The following is a 6,000-nucleotide window of genomic DNA, read 5'->3' as shown; positions in this document are numbered from 1 at the left end:
ACCTCTTTGTAGCCAAAGCTGGCCAAAGTCATGAACAACTCCGAATCCGTACTGACTATCAGTCATTACAGTCACTCTCACATTTTTCCCAATCTTGCAAGCTTTTGTCAGTGCCACCAATTCCGCTACTTGAGCAGATTTAACTCCTTTCAAAGGTGAAGCTTCCATAACTTCTGAAACTTTGCACACCGCATATGCTGCACTCAGCACACCTTCTTCTGTTCTCAGACACGATCCATCCACAAACAGCACATAATCACTCTCAGGTACTGGCAGATCTCCTATGTCTGGTCTCGGTTTTGTACAGTAATCAAGCACATCCAAGCAATCATGATCAACATCATCTCTCACACTCACATTTTCAGCATCTGGCAACAGTGTCGCTGGATTCACATTCACACATCTTTCTAGAGTCACATTTGATGCTCCCAGAATGATTTTCTCATATTTAGTCAGCCGACTATGTGACATATATTGAGTTCTGCTTCTTGTCAAAAGAATTGCCACATCATGAGGTACGAATACCCTTACAGGATATCCCATTATTATACCCTCACTCTGTTCCAAGCTTCTGCATGTAGCAGCTACTGCTTTCAGGCAACCTGGTAAACCCACAGCTACTGGGTCAAGTGTTGATGAGAAGTACGCAATTGGCCTCCTCAGACGTCCATGTTTCTGGATTAACACTGAAAGTGCACATCCATTTCTCTCACTACAGTACAGTTCAAACTCCTTCTCATAGTCTGGCATTCCTAGAGCAGGAGCTTCACATAATCTGCTCTTTAATTCCTCAAATGCTGCCATTTGTTCTGCATTCAATTCCAATGGGTCTTTTACTTCACTTTTGGTCAATTTAATCAGTGGCTTTGCTATCAGGGAGAAATTACTTATCCACGGACGACAGTAACCCACCATTCCCAGAAACATTCTCACTTCTCTCTGGGTCATTGGGGCTCTCATTCCTCTGATAATTTTGATTCTGTCAATGGTCACCTTTCTTAGACCTTTTTCAATATTGTGTCCGAGATAATGTACTTCTTTCTTGCAAAACTGCAATTTGGCTGGAGATACCTTTAATCCTCCGTCTGCCAGACGATTCAGTAAAGCTTTGGTATCTACTTCACAGGCTTCACGTGTCTTTGATGCCACAAGTAGGTCATCGATATATTGTACTAGTACTGAGCTTTCAGGCATAGTCAGACTCTCCAAAGACTTTTTCAGCAACTGATTGAATATTGAAGGACTCTCTGTATACCCCTGTGGGATTCGGCACCATGCCAAAATACGCTGTCCAAACCGAAATGCAAAAATCAGTTGGCTGTCATGATGCAATGGAATTGAAAAGAAAGCATGGCACAAATCAATTACCGTGTACCATTCAGCATCATGAGGAATCTGATACAAAATCACTGATGGATTTGGCACAATGGGACAGCATGATACCACAATTTTGTTAACTTTTCTCAAATCTTGTACAATCCTGAACTTCACATTAGGTTTCTTCAGCCCCATTATTGGTGAATTACATGGGCTACTCAGTAACTCACTCAAAACACCTTGCTGAATCATTTTGTCAATTATAGGTGTTATTCCTTCAATTATCTCTGGTGTCAGTCTGTATTGTGGGATATTAGGGTAAGTGATCCCCTCTTTCACTGTAATCTTTACTGGATCTACATTATTCATCAATCCCACATCTTCTCCAGTAAAATCCCAGACTACTGCTTTTACTGTGTTTCTCAACTCTTGAGGCAAATCATCTGGATTAAATACTGCATATGTTCCAACAATCTCACTTTCTCTATTATCCAGAGTCATCCTGTATAAGACATCCTCATCTGGTGTCTCAAAGGCTATTCCATCCGGAGTACAAAAAATTGTGCAATTCATTTTACACAATAAGTCCCTACCTAACAAATTCACTGGACTAGTGTCGCACACCACAAACCTGTGCATATCTGAAAATCTCTCTATCTTTACCCTTACTGGTTCAGTAAGACGAGTCTTAATCTGTGTATTAGACACACCAACCACTTGGATTGCTTCGTCCGAGAGAGGAAGATTTCTTATATCTGCTGACCTGACAGTTGATCTCGTCGCTCCTGTGTCTACTAAAAAAGTAACACTTTCCCCATTTATTTTCCCATCTACAAATGGTCCTGCCTGGTCTATTTCTAGAGTTGCTCCAAGTATGCACTCTTCCTCCTCTCTTCGGCACCGTCAGTAGTCCCCTTCAGACTCACACCCCTCATTTTTTAGCCAATATTGTTGTACTGGATTAGTATGTCTCGGTTTGTTTACCTGTTCATCATTGTAGAATCCTGAGTCTTGATTGTATTTCTGGGATCCTCTGTTCTGTGGCAAGGGCGGTTTTGGCTCTTGATTCTGCTGCTTGACAACCTTCTGCTGTTGCTGCTGATGATTACACCCCTCGTTCTGCACCTGTTGATTCAAGGATTGATTGTCATTACTCACTAATGTTGGATTTGTACACTTGGATCTCCAGTGCCCTAATTTTCCGCAGTTGTGGCACGGAAATTTCTTCTTCGCCTCTTCGATGTTCCCCTTTCCTTTTCCTGTACCATATCTAGGCCTATTTCCTGGATTATTTGCTTGTTCAACCAGCTGTGCTTCTTGTCTTTCTGCAACCTTCACCTGTGCCCACATTGCTTTCTCCTTCAGCTTTCTTTGTTTCGCCTCAATTTCATCACTGAAGTACTTTGCATGTCTCAAGATCTCATCAATCTTCTTACTCTGCCAATCAACTGTGTGCTCACGTATCATTTCACTAATTTCAGGTCTCAAGCCATATACAAATCTGTATACAAAATGACTCAAATCCTTATCACCCAGATGTTCATCTCCACTGAACTGTTTAAACGCCAGTATCAACCTTTCATAATAGGCATGAACTGATTCTTTTGCTTCCTGATGTGTTCGATCTATCTTAACCCAGTCTGTCTCTTTAGGAGGTACCTTATTCTTCAGAAACACAATAACCTGCTCATATTTCCTCATAACCTCCGGGTCTGGAGCTCCTGTTCTCTGATCTCTCGGGTATTCCTTAGCAGGCCAATCTACAACTATTTTACACTCTGCCCACAAGTCTGCTGGAACAATTATATCAAACAGACTATTCAAGTCAATCCACAGCACTTTTGACAATTTCACAAACCTATCTACCTGCCTATACCACTCGACGGGCTTCTCTCTCAGTCGAGGGAAATCATTTGTAAATGACAAAATATCCTGTCTAGTCCATGGACATGTACATATCCTCCTCCAGGAATCTCTCTCATAGGATAAGCATCCACTGTTTTTTCCTTTTCTCTCATGGGAAATGCTGAGTAAGTTCTGTCCACTGTATCTTCCCTTTTCTTATACCATCTATCCTTCCACTTTTCCACATCACCCCATTTTCGCAATAAGGAAATCATTTCCTTAATCTGCCCTGTTCTGCCAACATCATTTAAATTCTCAATATCTTTATCCGAAAAGTCCACTCGGTAAGGCTTCTGTAAAGCTTTTACCTTGTCCATGTCAACTCCCATTTCACTCGCTATTCCTTTTAACCTATCATGTGTATTCTTAGCCCTCCAGGTGATGCTTTTGCACATGAATAACAACTCTCCATCATGATGATTTTTTAACATTTCTGTAGGAATTGTTCCCGCTATAAGCTCCTCCAGTTCTATACGCAACCTGGCTACATCAATTGCCTGAGAATCTTTATCCTTCTTTTGGAGAACTTTCAACCAATCATTCAAATCCTCAGCCGTTATTTCTGTAGATTTTTTCACTGTACTCACTTATTCTGCCATCCTCTGTGGTTCCAAAATTGATCCTCCTAAACAACCAGTATTCAATCCTGAATTAGGCTGTACATCTAACTCTCCACCACATATGGTATGTCTCAACTGATTTTCTCCCGTCCTCATTCCTGACTCTGAACTAACTTGTCCATTTCCCACATATGAAACTGTCAAACCATTTTCACCCATTCTTTGCTTATCAAAAATAGGCATAACCGGACCTATTGTTACAGGCACCGTAACAGCTTCTAGATTCTTGGTTAATTCTCTAATTTTCTCTGTCAACTCGGATGTAGTTCTTGCTAATTCTCTTGTTTTTTCATCCCCTATTGCACTCTTTCTCTCTCGCTCTCTCTCCCTTTCCGCGAAAGAGCTACCACTTTTCAGATCAGGTGTCACAACTTCTGTTTTAACGATTTGCAAAGTATCTCTCATTGGTGTAGCAACTGGTGTTCTCACTTCTGGTTCTGCTCTATATGGAGGTGGTCTCTTGTAAATCATATCATCCAAGACTTCATCCTCATATTCATTAGCCCCATACCTTCTCAATTCTGCATCATGTACTTTTTCCTAGGATACAATCCCTCTGACATACTAGCATCTCGCCATCTCCTCATTCGATCATGATGAGTTTCACGATCATATTTCCTCCCAAAAATGTACCTATAATTACCTCCACTCCTCTGCTTTTCTCACTCATGCACCTCATCTTCCCATTCTACCAATGCCTCAAACTGTGTCGGCCTTGGTCTTGGCTCTAGACTCATCATCTTTTCCCTTAAATTTCTCAACACGGCCAGATTAAATGAACCATGTTCCGGAAATGCTAGAACACCATCTTCTCTAGTGTACTTAACCCAATTGTCCAACCAGATACAGGTATGATACCCATATTTCGCAACCATGAAGGATGCAGGGGTTCTTGTCGGAGGTAGTAACTCACCCTCTCTAGTTATTATGTCCTTATCCTTGCCAAACCACTTTCTAATTTTACTGAACAAGGATTTCTTTTTCTTCTCCTCTGTTTGGTAATACATTTTCGCGTTTACCACAACCCTCTAGTCCTTTCTGCAACTGTACGATCTTTTGTCCAATAACAGCGCGACTCACACTAACGCACCAATCCGGAGCGTCTACGTCACCCTGTACTTCTTCCAATCCCTGCGCGGCTCAAACCAACGCATCAATCACAGCGCTTTCGCTGTTCTAACCCACTGTCCAATCACAGCGCGGTCTTTCTGACGTCAGTAGTCGCTGCAGTCACTTCTACTCCTGTCTCCTGTCACTCGTCTACCCCTCCTTTACAAAGCCTTCTCAGTAGACTCTGTTTCAGATTCTACAAATCTATTAGTTACAACATATAAACATCTCCATTGTCTGCTCCGCTAACCACAGAATAGTAAAGACCTTTCCCACGAGAATCCCGCTACTCTCTAGAACAGCGCTTACCTCTGCTCTACTACGGAATTATTACTTTCGTTGACACAGTAGCACATCCCTCTACTCTGCCCTTCTAACATGCATCCATTAACTGTTTCCTCCCGGAATGTTCCTAAGAGTTTCACAATCAACTAAATGCCCATACATTCACACACTTTCATACCAGAAAATTTAGTACATCCACACAGAATCCTGCCTTTCCCAAGAACAGCGAACAGTCTGTCCTGCTACAGAATTACAACACACGTTAACCAAGCAGCGCTTACCTCTGCCCAGTCCTTCAAACAAGCTCAGAGAATACCTATTACTTCTTCAGCGGTAAGCTTTAACGGCAAACCTTACGAATCCCTGGGACTTAAGACCAGAGTTTCACAGATAACCTTTGCTACCATACACACTTCTCTTATACAGAAAATATATTTCTAATAGTAACACACGACGATGTCACTGAATCCGAACCCAGACAATGCGACGCGCAACTTCAATTGTCACACGCTTTTCCCTGCATTCGTACAGGGCCAACAATCCCGTCTTTCCCGAGAGCAGCACTCACTTCCCTCTGCCCTACTACGGAACCGTCACCGACTCCCTACGTCCCAGAAGCCGTACACACTACATATAACTCAATACGACGACTTCAACATTTAGTATTAGTACATGTATCAACATCAATCAATAAATCAATAAATCCAAAGCCTATGTACAAGCAATTTATCAGATCAAGACAATAATCAAAACCATCATACTG

The sequence above is a fragment of the Triturus cristatus genome, chromosome 11, assembly GCF_964204655.1.
Source record: "Triturus cristatus chromosome 11, aTriCri1.1, whole genome shotgun sequence".
NCBI classification, from domain to species: Eukaryota; Metazoa; Chordata; class Amphibia; order Caudata; family Salamandridae; genus Triturus; species Triturus cristatus.
This window is presented reverse-complemented; position numbering follows the sequence as displayed.